At 46.0% G+C, this 14,650-nt stretch overlaps 1 protein-coding gene across 5 annotated transcripts in view; it reads right to left on the reverse strand.

The window, feature by feature from the left end:
* CCR6 (C-C motif chemokine receptor 6) overlaps positions 1-14,650 on the reverse strand; it is an 80,937-nt gene that overhangs the window by 36,564 nt on the left and 29,723 nt on the right. Inside the window, exons 1-4 of one of the 5 annotated variants that reach the window (XM_082405322.1) lie at positions 1,948-7,926; positions 1,465-1,530; positions 665-704; positions 329-531 (exon numbers count right to left, since the gene is read on the reverse strand). The gene's annotated coding sequence lies outside the window, so the exon portion shown is untranslated. Of the gene's footprint in view, positions 1-328; positions 532-664; positions 705-1,464; positions 7,927-14,650 lie in introns of those variants that run through there. The other 4 variants (XM_082405323.1, XM_082405320.1, XM_082405321.1 and 1 more) reach the window with 4 other exon arrangements.

The raw sequence follows: 14,650 nt of genomic DNA on the forward strand, positions 1-14,650 counted from the left end.
TTGTCTGTCCGTCCATCCTCCTGGCTGGAACAAGGATGCCACCTTCTTTGAGCGTTTGGGGCCACACCCTAGCGACAGGGGATGGCTGAGCAGGAGGAGTTGGGTCGCCTGAGGGCTGGTGGAGCAGAGCTGACCCCGCCGTCCTGGACAGCTCGCCCCCATCGCTCCATGCGACGGAAGACCCCAATCCCAGCCTGCGGAAGGCTCGACTGCCTTCAGGTTCCTGCTCTGTGCAGGACCACTCAGTGTTACCTGACACACAAAACATACAAGATAGCATAAACCAACCACCAGCGGGTTTCCTGGGGGTGTGAAACAGTACAGATACCTGGGCTAGAGTTGGGAGAAGGAGCCCTGAAGCCAGGTGTGCAAGGAGACGGTGTCAGCAACAGGACCCCTGGGCAGGAAAGGGGATCCCTGGGCAGCAGCCGGACCCCTGAGCAGGCCGTCCCTGAGAATGAATGGTGGGAGCCAAGGGACAGAGGGAGGTCCCTCTGGGCGGCTTGGGGACGGTGCAGAGACTGGCCGGTCCTGGAAAGGAGACAGGATAAGGAGGTTTGATGTGGGCTTTTCGAGCGGTGTTTGATGTGGGGGGACCATTGTGTTCGTCCATATTAGGAAACTCACTTCGAGGGGTTAAAACAATAAACGGCTGACGTCTTACCTGCCCGTGAACCTCCTGCCCAGAGCAGCGTCGAGGAGATCTGGGGTTTAGGGACAGGAATAGGATGAATGAGAGGGAGAGAATTCTGTCCTGTATGGTACTGGGCGATTGTTCAAGGGTGGAAACTCAGTCAGTGGGGTTCTGTGCCATGTCAAAATGTCTTGGGTTGTATTGGTCCCATGAGAATAACTTCCCAGAGCATCTTTAAAAACCCCACCTCTGTCGATGGACACTTAGGTTGTTTCCATGTCTTGGCTATTGTGAATAGTGCTGCAATGAACATTGGGGTGCATGTATCCTTTTGAACCATGGTTTTCTCTGGATAGATGCCCAGGAGTGGGATTGCTGGATCATACAGTAGCTCTATTTTTAGTTTTTTAAGGATTGACATATACACACTGCTCTATTTAAAACAGATAACCAACAAGGACTTACTGTATAGCACAGGGAACTCTACTCAATATTCTGTAATAACCTAAATGGGAAAAGAACTTGAAAAAGAATAGATACATGTATATGTATAACTGGATCACTTTGCTGTATACCTGAAACTAACACAAAGTTGTTAGTCAAATACATTCCAATATAAAATAAAAATTTGTTTAAAAACAGATTTAAAAAAACTAGTGAAACAATAAATGTTTTATATCAAAACAAAACCCAAAAAACCATACAGAACAACACACAGCCAGCGGTGCTGAATAGCCAGCCAACACGCCGCAGAGGTGGAGACAGAAGGAAGGCCTGGTGGGCCCAGCTGTGGATGAGGAGACGGCCTGCGTCCGGAATCCGACCGCTACCTGGAGGCCAGCAGGCTGACCGCCGCCGTGCACGGGGACGCCCTTCTGACAGAGGCTGGTGATCAGCTGGGTTGGGAGAAACGGATGCAGGGAGAAAAGTTAGGTTCAACAGGCTCGTGTGTTGGTCTGGACTTGTGGGCGAGGGGTGCGGGACATGCCCTCCAAATGTGCCTCTTCGCTGTATGGATTATTTTGAGCTAAAGGCTCTTGAGTACCAGCAGACACAGGAAAAGCTCTAAAACTACGGCAGAAGTTCTCCTTTTGTAAAGGAAATTTCCATTTGTAACAGGTCTCCCTCTGCCGTAGGGGGAAGAAGAGCCCTCTTAACGATTCTCATTGAAGAGGAAGCTGGGACTTGGATCTGCGGTGAACCTCACTACACAGGCCCTGTTGACACCCCTCCCCGCCCAAGCCCAAGCCCCCTTCCTCAGCTGAGCCCGAGATGGTGCACAGGCCCCCGTTCCAACCACGCCTGTGAGTAACTCATCTCTGGGTGCGCCGTGTGTAGGTGTGATGCCACGTCACCGCACGTCTGTCTGTCTCTCGGTGGCCTGTCTGCGGTCGGTCCAGTTTGCAGGGTCCCGGCAGGAGAACCAGGAGGGTAGCGGGGCGGGGGTAGGAGAAGGTCTTCCCCCCTACACAGGCCATGGGGGGAAGGAAAGAGAAAACGGGAAACACAGGAGAAGCATTCTGAAGGAAGAATTAGCAGAAGTGACCACTGAACTTAGAACCTGAGGGGCAAGGAGGGCGCACAGTGTCGCGTGGGTAGACGCCAGCCCCCGCTGGGGGAGCGCAAAGGCCGAGCACCTATGCGACGGCGGTGACCAGAGACGCAGTCCCGGCCCTAATGGGCCGGCGGACCAGCGGGAAGACGGTAACGCGCAGCCCCCACGCAGGTCACTCAGCCCACCGCGGAAGGTCTGGAGAAGCAAGGGTTCTTCAAGAGCATCTAAAGGTTGCACTCGGATGGGGATCAGACAGCTTCCTTGAGTTGGGAGCTGGAGGGTGAGGAAGAATTTCCCACCGAGGTGTGTGAGGAGAGAGCCCAGCACTCCAGGCCTCGGGGTCGGGGGGCGGAGGGATGGGAGCAGGGCCCCCCCAGTTATCCCCCGGCCAGGGCCTGCAGAGCCCTAATCTTGTACGAGGCGCTCTGGGCCCAACAGGGGAGCTGTGGAGACCCTAGTGAAAATCTGTCACGTGTCCTTTATATATAAGAACATCTCATATATGAGAAAAATCAAATAGAAGGTATTAGCAAAGGTATTGAACTGTATCAAACTTCCAAGTGAAACTTTTTCCACTTTTTAAGTGAAAAACTGAGCTTGCTTCCATGAACATAACTTATAAAAATTTTTTTTCTTTTTCTTCTTTTTTTAAAATTGAAGTATAGTTGATTTACAATGCTTCAGGTGTACAGCAAAGTGATTCAGTTATATGTATGTGTGTGTGTATATATTCTTTTTCAGATTCTTTTCCATGATAGGTTATTACAAGGTATTGAGTAGAGTTCCCTGTGCTAGACAGTAGGTCCTTGTTGGTTATCTATTTTAAATATAGTAGTGTGTATCTGTTAATCTCAAATTCCCAATTGATCCCACCCCCCACCTTTCCCCTTTGGTAACCATAAGTTTGTTTTCTATGTCTGTGAGTCTCTTTCTGTTTTGTAAATAGGTTCATTTGTACCATTTTTTAGGTTCCACATATGTGATATCATGTGATATTTGTCTTTCACTGTCTGACTTACTTCATTTAGTATGATCATCTCTAGGCCCATCCATGTTGCTGCAAATGGCATGATTTCATTCTTTTTTATGGCTGAGTAATATTCCATTGTGTACATATACCACATCTTTTTTATCCATTAATCTGTTGATGGACATTTAGTTTGCTTCTATGACTTAGTTATTGTAAATAGTGCTGTGATGAACATTGGGGTGCATCTATCTTTCACATTAGAGTTTTCATCTTTTCCAGATATACTCCCAGGAGTGGGATTGCTGGGTCATACGGTAGCTCTATTTTTAGTTTTTAAGGAACCTCCATACTGTTCTTCATAGTGGCTGCACCAGTTTACATTCCCACCAACAGTGTAGGAGGGTTCCCTTTTCTCCACACCCTCTCCAGCATTTATTGTTTGTAGACTTTTTGTTGAGGGCCATTCTGACTGGTGTGAGGTGGCACCTCATTGTAGTTTTGATTTTGAACATAACTTTTTATTTTAGGCTAGGAATGGATACACAGAATTCCCTTGATTAAGACATTTCAGTGATGATTCTTCAGATTCTGCATGGTCTGAGTGAGTTTCGTGCAGAGGCTCATGGCCTCTAACACCTGAGAAGGAGGGAGAGGGGGAAGGATGCCCATGGAACTGCAGATGACCAGTGTCCTGATGCCCAAAAAGGAAGGGGTGGGGAAGCGGGGGGAAAAAACATCACTGAAGACTAGACTTGGCACCCCAGAAATATTTTAGAACATATTGCTTCATAAATATTTCTGTGAGCATTTAGAAGAGTGTGGTAAACACTATGAGCACATCATCACAAAGCAACTTCATTTCTTTTATTTTTTCCAGCTTTATTGAGGTGTGATAGACAAATGAAATTGTAAGATATTTAAAGTGTGCAATGCGATGATCTGGCATATGTATACATGTGAAAGGATTTCCCCCTCATTGAGTTAATTAATGCATCCATCATCTCACATAATTAACTTTTGTGTGTGTGTGAGAGAACATTTAAGTTCTACTCTCTTAGCAAATTTCAATTATACATACAGTGGTATCAACTATAATCACCATGTTATACATTAGATCCTCAGACATTAGTCATCTTAAGACTGAAAGTTAGCAACCTTTACCAGCCTCTCCCTATTTTCCCCACCCTCAGCCCTGGCAGCCACTTTTCTACTCTCTGTTTCTATGAGTTTGACTTTTTTTTCTTTTAGATTCCACATATAAGTGATACCATGTGGTACTTGTCTTTTTCTGTGCGGATTATGTCACTTAGCATAATGCCTTCCAGGTTCATCCATGTTGCTGCAAATGATAAGATTTCCTTTTTTTACGGCTGAGCAAGACTCTATTGTATATAAGGTGCCACATCTTCTTCATCCATCTGTCGATAGACCCTTAAGTTGTTTCCATATCTTGACTATTGTCAATAATGCTGCTATGAACATGGGAGGAGAGATATCTCTTCGAGATAGTGACTTAGTTTCCTTTGGATATATACCCAAAAGTAGGATTCTTAATCATATGGTAGTTCTATTTTTAGTTACTTGAGGAACCTCCACATTGATTTCCATAGTGGCTGTACCAGTTGACATTCCAACAGCGGGCAAGGGTCCTTTATCTCCACATCCTCACTGGCATTTATCTCTTGTCTTTTTGATAGCAGACATCCTAACAAGTGTGAGGTGATAGCTCATTGAGAATTTGATTTGCATTTCCCTGATGATTAGTAACGTTGAGCACATTTTTATGTACCCGTTGGCCATTTATATGTCTTCTTTGGAAAAACATCTATTTATGTCCTTTGTCCATTTTTAATTGGGTTTGTTTGTTTGCTTATTGCTATTGAGTTGTACGAGTTCCTTGTATATTTTGGCTATTAGCCCCTTTTCAGATATATGGTTTGCAAATATTTTCTCCCACTCAGTAGATTGCCTTTTCATTTTGTTAATGGTTTCCTTTGCTGTGCAGAAGCTTGTTAGTTTAATGTAGTTCCCTTGCTTATTTTTGCTTTTGTTGTCTTTACGTTTGACGCCAAATGCAAAAAATCATCACCAAGACCAATGTCAAGAAGTCTACTGCCTATATTTTCTTCTAGGAATTTTACAGTTTTAGGTCTTATGTTCAAGTCTTTAATCAATTTTGAGTTGATTTTTGTGTAAGGTGTACGATAGGGGTCCAGTGTCATTCTTTTGCAAGTGGCTGTCCAGTTTTTCCAACATAATTTATTAAAGAGGCTGTCCGTTCCCCATTATATATTCTTGGCTCTTTTGTGGAAAATGAATTGACCATATATGTGTGTTTATTCTGGGCTCTCTATTCTGTTTTATTGATCTATGTGGTTGTTTTTATGCCAATACCATGCTGTTTTGATGAGCAGAGCTTTGTAATAGAGTTTGAAATCAGGAAGCATGATGCCTCTAGCTTTGTTCTTCTTTCTCAAGATTGCTTTGATTCCTTTGAGTCCCTAGTGGTTCTGTACAAATTTTAGGATTATTTTTTCTATTTCTGTGAATATTGCCACTGGAATTTTGACAGAAATTATATTGAATCTGAAGATCTCTTTGGATAAATGAATATTTTAACAATATTAATTCTCCCAGTCCATGAGCACAGAATATCTTTCCATTTATTTGTATCCTCTTTGATTTCTTTCATCAATGTTTTATGGTTTTCAGTGCACAGATATTTCACCTCCTTGGTTAAATTTATTCCTAAGTATTTTATTCTTTTTGATGGAATTGTTTTCCCAATTTTTTGTTCTGATCATTAATTGTGGGGTATAAAAATGCAATTGATTTTTTTATATTGATTTTGTATCCTGCAACTGTACTGAAATAATTTTTAGTTCTAACCTTTTTTTTTTTCTGTAGAGCCTTGTAGGTTGTCTATGTATAATACCATGTCATCTGCAAATAGAAACAATTTACTTCTTTTCCGATTTGGATGTCTTTATTTCTTTTTCTTGCCTAATTGCTCTAACTAGGGCTTCCAGTACTGTGTTGAATAAAAATGGTGAGAACAGACATCCTTGTCTTGTTCCTGATCTTGAGATAAAACTTTCAGTGTTTCACCATTGAGTATGATGTTAGCTGTAAGCTTTTCATACCTGGACTTTATTATGTTTAGATACATTCCCTCTATACCCAGTTTGTTGAGAAGTTTTGTCATAAAAGAATGCTGAATTTTGCCAGAATTTTTTCTACATCTATTGAGATGATGATACAATTTTTATCATTCATTTTTATAATGTGGTGAATCACATTAATTAACCTGTCCATGTTGAGCCATTGTTGCCCTCCTGGAAAAATCCCACTTGATCCTGGTGTGTAATCCATTCAATATATTGTTTAAATTAGTTTGCTTACATTTTATTGAGGATTTTTGCCTATATGTTCATCAGAGATACTGGACTGTAATTTCTTTTCTTGTAATGCTTTTTTCTGGTTTTGGTATCAGGGTAATGCTGTCCTCATAAAATCAGTTTGGAAGTATTTCCTCCTGCTCTATTTTTTGGAAGAGTTTGAGGGGGATTGGTATTAATTCTTCTTTGAATGTTTGGTAGAATTCATCATTGAAGCCATCTGGTCCTGGGCTTTTGTTTTTTGGGAGATTTTTGATTATTGGTTCAATCTCCTTACTAGTAATTGATTTAGTCAGATTTTCTATTTCTTCAGGATTCAGTCTTGGTAGGTTGTATGTTTCTAGGAATTTATCAACTTCTTTCAGGTAGTCCAGTGTCTTTGGTGTAGAATATTCATAGTAGTATCTTATGATCTTTTGTATTTCTGTGGTATCAGTTGTGATGTGTTCTCTTTCTAATTTTATTTGAGAGCTGTCTCTCTTTTTCTTGGTAAGTCTAGCTAAAGATTTGTCTATTGGGTTTATCTTTTCAAAAACCCAGCTCTTAGTTTCATTGACCTTTCCTATTGTCTTTGTAGTCTCTATTTAATTTGGATCTGCTCTGACCTTTGTTATTTCCTTCCTTCTACTAAATTTGGGCTAAGTTTATTCTGCTTTTTCAAGTTCCTTGAGGTGTAAAGTTCTTTGATGTGTAAAGTTAGTTGTTCATTTGAGATCTTTCTTTTTTCTTAATGTACATGTTTATTGCTATAAACTTCCCTCTTTGAACTACTTTTGCTGCATCACAGAAGTTTTAGAATGTTGTGTTTTCATTTTCATTTGTCTCAAGATACTTTTAAATTTCTTTTTTATTTTTTCTTTGACCCATTTGTTGTTCAGTAGCTTGTTGTTTAATCTCCACATATTCGTGAATTTTCCAGTTTTCTTCTTATAATTGATTTATAGTTTCATGTCATTATGGTTGGAAAAGATGCTTGAAATGATTTCAATCTTCTTAATTTATTGACTTACTCTGTGGCCTGACATGTGACCTCTCCTGGAGAATGTTCCATGTGCACTTGAGAAGAATGTGTATTCTGCTGCTGTTGGATGGAATGTTCTATGTATGTTATTTGGCTCCACTAGGTGTAATGTGTAGTTTAAGTGCAATGTTTCTTTGTTGATTTTCTGTCTGGATGATCTCTTTATTGTTACAAGTGAGGTATTATTGTATTGTATTGTATGCTATTATTGTATTGCTGTCTATCTCTCCTTTCAGATCTGTTCAAATTTGCTTTATATATTTAGGTGCTCCAATGTTGGATGCATAAATATTTCCAATTGTTATATCCTCTTGATGAATTGACCCCTTTATCGTTATATAATGACCTTCTTTGTCTCATTGCAGTCTTTGGCTTAATGTCTATTTTGTCTGATATGCATAAAGGATATAAGTATACATAAAACCCTTTGCTTTTTAAATTTTCATTTGCATGTAGTACCTTTTTCCATCCCTCCACTTTCAATCTACTCCTGTCCTTAAAACTGAGATGAGTCTTTAGTAGGCAACATATAGTTGGGTCTTATTTTTGTATCCATCCTGTCACTCTGTCTGTACACATGTGGGTACATCCTCCCTTCAGGGAGACACTGGTGATTTGGTTTTATTGCTGGAGCGGGATGAAGGGAGAAGGCATGAGAAGGGTCCTCCAGGAAAAGTGGCAGCCAGCCCCTTGATGCTCCTCAGGGGAAAGCTGGGATTTGGGGGTTCCCTCCGGATTGTGTGGCACTGTGCCGGGGACGGCGAGAGTGTGTCTTCGTCTTTCCTACAGAACGAGAAGCGGGTATTTTCTCATTCACCTGAAGAACAGGAGTCACTCAGCTAGTCCCTGTCCCTCTTTCAGAGGGAACTGCTCCCTGTGTGGCTGTGTATCTGGCATGTCTCTGAGAGCACGGGAGCTCAGGAGCCTCCGAAGTCACCACCTTTATTGGCTCCTGCCTTGTCCTTCTTGACATGTTAGTGTGTTGGTGCATCAGGAAACACCTCCCACACTGAAGACTTTGACTTTACCTCTTGCACATCTTGATTTTGTCAAATATACCTTGATTTTAGAAAAACGTTTAAAATTCCTTCTGAATAAACTGGTAAAATGTAGGCTGAATAACATTACTCTTAGGCAGATTCTTAGCAGAGTGAATTACAACCAGAAATGGTAAATCATTTTTTCAGCATGGAAATAATTCATTGGTGAAATGCTATGGGGTTATATTGATCTTGTGGTCATCAGAATTATTTTAAATCAATGACTTGGATACAAGTAGGAAAAGAATGCTTATCAAATTTGCTGAATTATAAGATTTGAGATGGATAACTAATAGTATAGATAATGCTCAAGATTCTATATTATTTCATGTGGTTGGAATTCTGAGGTGAAAGCAATAAGACACAGAGATAAGAAAATTATAAACGTGGGCTAGAAGGACACTGTCTTGAATGGCGCCCAGCAGAGACATGATGTGAGTCACATATGTAATTTAAATTTTCCTAGTAGTCACATTTAAAAAGGTCAAAACAAACTGGGAAAAGCAATCTTCAAAAATTTTAACTCAGTGTATCCAAAATATAATCATTTCAATATGCAATCAGTATAAAAAATATCCATGGGATATTTTACCATTTTTGTACTAAGTCTTCAAAATCAGATGTGCGTGTGATATTTAGAGCACATCTCAATTCAGACTCACCACACTTCAAATGTTCCACTGCCACACGTGGCTGGTAGCCACCATATTGAACAGCACAGGTCAAGAAACTGACATATGGGGCTTCCCTGGTGGCGCAGTGGTTAAGAATCCGCCTGCCAATGCAGGGGACACGGGTTTGAGCCCTGGTCCGGGAATATCCCACATGCCGCGGAGCAACTAAGCCCGTGCGCCACAACTACTGAGCCTGCACTCTAGAGCCCACGAGCCACAGCTACTGAGCCCGAGAGCCACAACAACTGAAGCCCAACATGCCTAGAGCCCATGCTCCGCAACAAGAGAAGCCACTGTAATGAGAAGCCGGCGCACCGCAACGAAGAGTAGCCCCCGCTCGCCGCAACTAGAGAAAGCCACGCGCTGCAACGAAGACCCAACACAGCCAAAAATTAATTAATTAATTATTTTTTTAAAAAAGAAACTGATATATGTAAAAATCATCAGATAAAGGTAACTGATCACAAGTTTGATGTAAGCCACTACAATAGATAATCCAATCTTGGGTGGCGCTAGTTATATGATGTATCAATTATCTGTTGCCAAAATAACACTGCATGAAAAACAACCCTGAGACCTTAATGGGATGCAACACTAACCCTTTATTATTGCTCACGAGCCTACAGGTAAGCTAGGTGGTTATACTGATTGGGCCAGACAGCCGATGTGACTGGCCTGCTCGTGCACCTGTGCTCAGCCAAGAGGTCAGTCACCGCTGGCCAGTCTGTGCCCCATGTGTTCTCTCACCCTTCCCAGGGTAGCCCAAGCCTCTCCTGTGATGAGGGGGATTTCTAAGAGGAGGTAAGAAAATTGTAAACATGTGGACTAGACTCAGAGCTGGACTCCATCCCTTTGCCGCATCCCGCTGACCAAAGCAGGTCTCAGGCCAAGGCAGGTTCACTGGCTGGGAAGCTGAGTCTGCCTTCTGATGGGAGATCTGTGAGACCACGTCACAGAGGATGGGGTGCGGGAGCCCATTGGGGCCACTGGTGCCATCAACCCAGCTCAGGTGGTGCACTGCAGGCGTCTATGCTGAGCAGACAAATGGATCATTCCTTCCAGCCTGGGTACCACATCTTAGAAGTGATGGGAGCTGCACTCAGGAATGCAGCCTGGACGGCCGAGCACTTGGGGCTGTGCCCCTTTGCGAAGAATTACAGGAACTATATGTGTTTGCTTCCAAAATGAGACGATCAGGGACGACCTGAGAGCTATCTTCAAATGGTCAAGAGCAGGCCTGCGGAAGGAAGAGTCTTGTTCTCAGTTCCCCTAATAATTTCTGAAGGTTAATTCTATGTCAGGAACTGTGCTAGATGCAAAGACGGAAGTAGAATAAGGGAAGTTTCGGTAGATACCGGCTCCCCCAAAGGAGAACTTTCTAACAGATGAAAAGAATCTTTACTGTCTGACACCTCACCAGCCTCAAGTGAGCTTTGAAGCTGGAGGCCATGTAAAGGGAATCCCTCCCCTGTGTGGGCCCCGGAGCTGCCGTCCGAGGGGTCTTCAGCTCCCAGTTCTAGAAGCCGGCTGTACGGTCGTGGCTGTTTGATTTGTGGGGATGCGTCTGAGCGTGCTTTGTGCTCACAGACACATTCAGACTCACAAAGCGCTCCAACCAGAGACCGACGACTGGTGTCAAAAGCAGCCCTGAGTTACGAGGTGTCCAGGACACCGTTTTGTGATACAGAAGGGTGACAAAGTACAGATGCTCAAGTGACTTAGGTCACGTGAGACCACAGATAAACTGGAAGTGAGACAGGCTGTGGCTACTGACCCGTGCAGCTCACACGGTCCCCGGACCATCTGACCGCAGCCCCAGAGGCAACGCCCTTGCGTGCTGGGGTCTTGGGAGACCCATCGTTCTCCTGTGGCTGGTGTAGGGGTCTCTGTCGAGAGAAAAAGCATCGCACTGAATTGTTGCTGTTTCTTTACAGACACAAGATAATCGTGAACCTTGGAGGAATTCACGGTGGGAGCTGCTGTGGAGACACAGGTGACAACAGCGGCTATGCTGGAGGAGCTTTCACTTCAAGGGGGACAGTCTCCGTTCTTCCTCAGCAGAAACAGTAGGAAGCCCTGGAACAGATCTCCTTGGTTCTCGGAAGCTGTTACGTAACTGTGGACGGCGCAGGCCGTGGCGGCCAGCTGCCGTGAGACCCTCTGCGGCTGGCTCCGCAAGGCTTCCTTGGACTCTGAGTGTGCAAAACTGTGAAGCTCTGGGGGGAGGTGCACGAAGCCGCCTCAGGGCCGGGGCGCCTCTAGCAGAAAAGAAATCTTTCCTGCTTAGGTTCAGCAGTACTAAAATTTCCGATGATGGGGGTGGTCTCCGCTGAAGTCCACTGGCCAGAAGAGCATCCAGAGCTCCTGGGGAAAGAAGCCGTGAAGAAAGGAGGCGTTGCCTGGTGACCAGGACCCAACGCGCCTCCACAAGATGGGTCCGAGGCTCCTCTGTCCCCGCAGCGGGGAGCTGAGCGCACCGGGAATAAAGTCAAGCCTGCGCGAGCTCAGAAGGCACCCGCGCTCAGCGGTGCCATCAGCTGCCTGCGACAAGCCCTCTGGCCTGTGCGACGCGCTAGACCTAGCACAGCAGGGGAGCACTCGTCCCCCGCCACGATGCCTGTCCCCCGAGTCGTGGAAGCTGCGACAATGGAAAACGCCCCCCGCCTGTTCCAGCGAGGGGACGCATCAGAGGTCCCACTCCTCCCTCAGCCGTGCCTCTGCGAGCGGGACAGGCCCTCAAGGACAGGCCCTCAGGATTCTTGGGGGATTGAGGTGGGAGCAGGGCCAGGAGACGGGAGCAGCGTAGATGCTGGGTTTCCTGCCAACGTGGCCCAACGGTGATCAGGAGGTAACTCTGTGAACAGACAGGACAGTGGTGGACTCGTAGATGTTTATCAGCTGGCTCCCCAGGGGAGAAGGAGCCCTGACGGGCAGGCCTGCCAATTCCTGTGGAGCAAATGTTGCCCCCACTCTGGCCGACGCCCAGCAACCAAGCTGATGTCACCGAGCGCAGGGCTGGGAAGAGACGCGCCAGCGCCTCCAGGCCCAGGACACCCTGGATGCCAGGGCGCCCACGGGAGACTCGGAGAGCAGCAGGCCCCCCAGAGGAGGACCCCCTGCGTGACACCATGACACGGAATCTAGGGGGAAGCAGCTAATGTACAGGGACAGAAAAGCCATCAGCGTCGTGTGGAGCAGGGAGGGGCAGAGGCCGACAGGAGAGGAGCCCAGGGAACCTTCGAGGGTGGTGGGGATATTTCCTGTTTTGACTGTGGTTGTAGTTGCACTGGTATAAATTTGTGGAAACTCACTGAAACAATCCTGAAAATGAACGCTTTTTTGTTGTATGTAAATTATATCTCAACAAAGTTGACTTTTTAAAACACGTGACACCCCTCCCAAGCAGGTAAAGATGCTTGTAGGCCGATTTCCAGGACTGGGCCCAGGGGTAGGAGTGAGATTCAACACCTGTCAGCTCAGCACAGCCTCATTCCCGTAGCAGGAGCCTCTGCCAGAGCGACTTTGCAGACTTGCCCCCAATCTCGCCCGACTGTTTTCCACTATTACTAGTTCTAAATTCTGTTGGAATGATGAAAGAAAAGAGATTCGTCAGGCTCCTCTGCTGGGCCCTCCTCACCTTCTCTCCCTGGACATCAGGCTTCCCTGGGCCGGGCCCTCTGCGACCTCACCTGGACCTCACTTCAACACTGTCTCTACCCTGAGACCCTGTATTAGTTTCCTGGGGATGTTTTCACAAAGTTCCACAAACCTGATGGCTTAAAACAACAGGAATGTAACCTCTCACGGCTGCGGAGGCCAGAGGTCCAGGGTCAGGGCTGGTCCCTCCTGGAAGTCTGACGGAGAGACCACCCCGGGGCCCCTCCTGGCTGTGGGAGGTGCCTGCAGCCCGTGGGGCGCCTTGTTCTGCACACACATCACTCCCGTCCCTGCCCGACCTTCACATCCCCTTCCTCTCCACGTCTCTGTGTCCTCTCCCTTAGCTTAGCTTAATTACATCTGCAGAGACTATTTCCAGATCAGGTCACATTCTGAGGTTCCAGGTGTACATGAATCTGGGGGAGACACTATTCAACTGACTACAACCCCCAAACTGTGTCTACAGGCCAGACTCCTCTCTGGAACTCCAGACATCAGGATCCCTACTCAGAACGTTCAGAAGAATCTCAAATACCTCCTGTCTAAAACCAAACTCAGCTTTCCTTCCCTAAACTTGCTTGTCCACAAGCTCATTTCAGCAACAGGCAACCAAACCCCTTCAACCCCGGCGGCGCAGGCTATGGCCTTGGGGGCGTCCAAATTCTCTCTTGCTCCCCACCAAGCACATCAGCCGATCCCCTTGGCTGTCTCCTCGGGATGTAACATAAATCCTGTACCCCAAATCCCTCAGCTTCTCAATCCTTCCCTGACAACCACCTGGACCGGCGCTTTCACCTTCCAAGTGGTCCCCTGCCCACTCCTAACCTCTGAGCTCTGTTCTCCACGTGACAGACCCGTGGGACTTTTACAGTTATTCAAGTCATGTCTGTATTCTGTTCGAAATCCTCCAGGGTGCCCCCAGTACACGTCTGCACCCTAACCATGACCTACAGGGCACCCTAACACAGGACCCCCACCCCATGCTCTCGCCCTCCCTGCTTTATCTCCCACCCCCTCCATTGTTAACGCCCGGGACCCTGGCATCCGGGCTTTTCCTCGAGTTTGCTCAGCACATTCCTGATTCAGGGCCTTCATCCTTGGGATTTCTCTGCTTTCTCTGCCAAGAACGCCTCCCCCAGACAACCTCGGGGGGCCCCTCCCTTCCTTAGGTGTCTGCTCCAAGGCTCTTCCCTCCCTGACCACTGGCGGGCAGTCGCTCGGCTCCAGCCCCATTCCTGGCTTCTGCTTCACTGTCCCACCGGTCGTTCCCTTGTCTGCAGCCACGAGTGTGCATGCCCCAGAGAGAAGGAGCCCGCTGTTTGGCGCCTGGAACAGGGCCTGGAACAGGCCCAGTCACCTGGAACAGGGCCTCACCACCAGCAGGGGCTCCAGAAAGATTTGCTGAGTGAATGAATGAGTGAAGTATGATCGGCATGGAAAAATTAAAGAGTGTGGGTTTTTCAAAAGCTTATCTCAAAAGTACTAAAAAAAAAAATCTTATCTCGTTTTTGCAGCAATCTTGAGACCTGATCAGGTATCCACCTCTCGCTGATGCATAGATTGGGGAGCTCACCACAATCTGGGGCAAGCCGGTTTTGTGATTTGTCATCTCAAAAGGGGAAGAGGTTTTAACCTGAAGAGAAATAAAAGTAGGCGGCCTTCATGTGGGACACGTACTCAAAGCTCAGTGGGGCCAGGCAA

The sequence above is a fragment of the Balaenoptera borealis genome, assembly GCF_965194805.1.
Source record: "Balaenoptera borealis genome assembly, chromosome: 9".
Classification (NCBI taxonomy): Eukaryota; Metazoa; Chordata; class Mammalia; order Artiodactyla; family Balaenopteridae; genus Balaenoptera; species Balaenoptera borealis.